We start from the raw sequence: 1,407 nt of genomic DNA on the forward strand, positions 1-1,407 counted from the left end.
CCTGCTATTTCTTCTTCCCTCATCCCAGTTCAGACCTTCATACCTACATTATCCCTGAAGGTAATGAACTGCTTTTCTCCTTGCATCTGTCTCTCTGAACTGCACAATTCTATTGCACCACAAATATCTGTTTGCAATTCCTATCTTGTCAATTCCCTGTTCAAACTTGGTCAGGTTTCCAATGATCATTCAGCAATTTTTCTCTAGGGGATGGGCAATTTTGACATTTTGAGGAGGGACAAGAACTTCATTGTGTTGGACTGTCCATCACAATGCAGAACATTAACACCTCTGACTGCAGGCTACTGCTTGCTAATACAACCTCCCAGTCATTATGATAACCAAGAAATGTACACATGCTCTACTAAACAAGCCCAGGTTCTGCCTCAGATTATACTCACCTCTAGGAGAAAGTTCTGTGCTGCTTAGTATGCCCCCACAGTGTCCCCTCCCCCACCCCCCACACATCTGGTCCCCACCTGGACTTCTGCCTTCTACATCCTCCATCACCTTGGACTCTCTGTTAACTGAGAACTGCTTGCTGCCCCACCTGTCTGAGGTCTCCTTCAACACATTCCCCCAGAGAATCTCATCTCATTCTTCAAGACTCAGTGCAGGGACTCCACTCAGAAACCTTCTTGAAGATCCTCCCTTACTTTTGTTCCTTACAGCCCTTCCTCTTGCCCCCACTCCCTACCCTGACCCCAGCACTTACTGGACAAGTGCTTCTCCTCTGGGGAGGGGGCACTTAGCACCTGGGATCACTATCCAAACGCTGATTTATCAAGTTAGTATACAAGAACCTGTCATGCTTGATGACTCCACTAGCATTTCTGAGAACTATGTGGTAGATAGACGTACCTTTCAGGTGCCCTGTTAAGGAGGGACTTGCCTTCTGTATTATTAGTAGCTTCCTAGGGTTGTTGCAACACACTGAAATCATAGAAATGCTTTCTCTTACAATTCTGGAGGCTGGAAGTCCAAAAATGGTTACAGATAATAGCTCTAAGGAAGAAAACTTCCGTGGCTCTTCCAGCTTCTAGGGCTCTAGATATTCCTTGGCTTGTGGTTGCATGACTCCAAGCTCTATCTTTGTTTTCACATGGTATTCTTGTCTTCTCTGTGTGTTCTCCTCTTCTGTCCCTTAAAAGGATACTTGCTGATATGATTTGAGTGCTGCCTCTCAATCCTGCACTGTAAATGGATGCCCAGTGGGGCCATGTTAGGAGACCAGGCCTAGTGAGAATTATTGGGACATGGGGGTGTATTCTTAGTGGATAATTAATGCTGTCTTGTCTCCAGGGAGGGAGAAAGTTCTCACTAATTAGCCCTCCAAAAGAGCAGGATTGATATAAAAGGAAGTTGAGTGTTCATGGGTCTCTCTCTCTTTGCATGCTCTTGTTTTCC

The 1,407-nt window shown here is 45.5% G+C and overlaps 1 long non-coding RNA gene across 2 annotated transcripts in view; it reads right to left on the minus strand.

Annotated features, from left to right (window-relative positions):
* The window catches only part of LOC114006565 (uncharacterized), a 16,172-nt gene extending 15,045 nt beyond the window's left edge, over positions 1-1,127 (minus strand). The window contains exon 1 of one of the 2 annotated variants that reach the window (XR_003548280.1): positions 862-1,127. This is a non-coding gene — a long non-coding RNA (uncharacterized LOC114006565). The remainder of the gene's footprint in view (positions 1-861) is intronic. The other variant, XR_003548281.1, reaches the window with a different exon arrangement.
* Between the last annotated feature and the right edge of the window lie 280 nt (positions 1,128-1,407).

This window comes from Tupaia chinensis, unplaced genomic scaffold (assembly GCF_000334495.1).
Source record: "Tupaia chinensis unplaced genomic scaffold, TupChi_1.0 Scaffold148904_1, whole genome shotgun sequence".
Classification (NCBI taxonomy): Eukaryota; Metazoa; Chordata; class Mammalia; order Scandentia; family Tupaiidae; genus Tupaia; species Tupaia belangeri.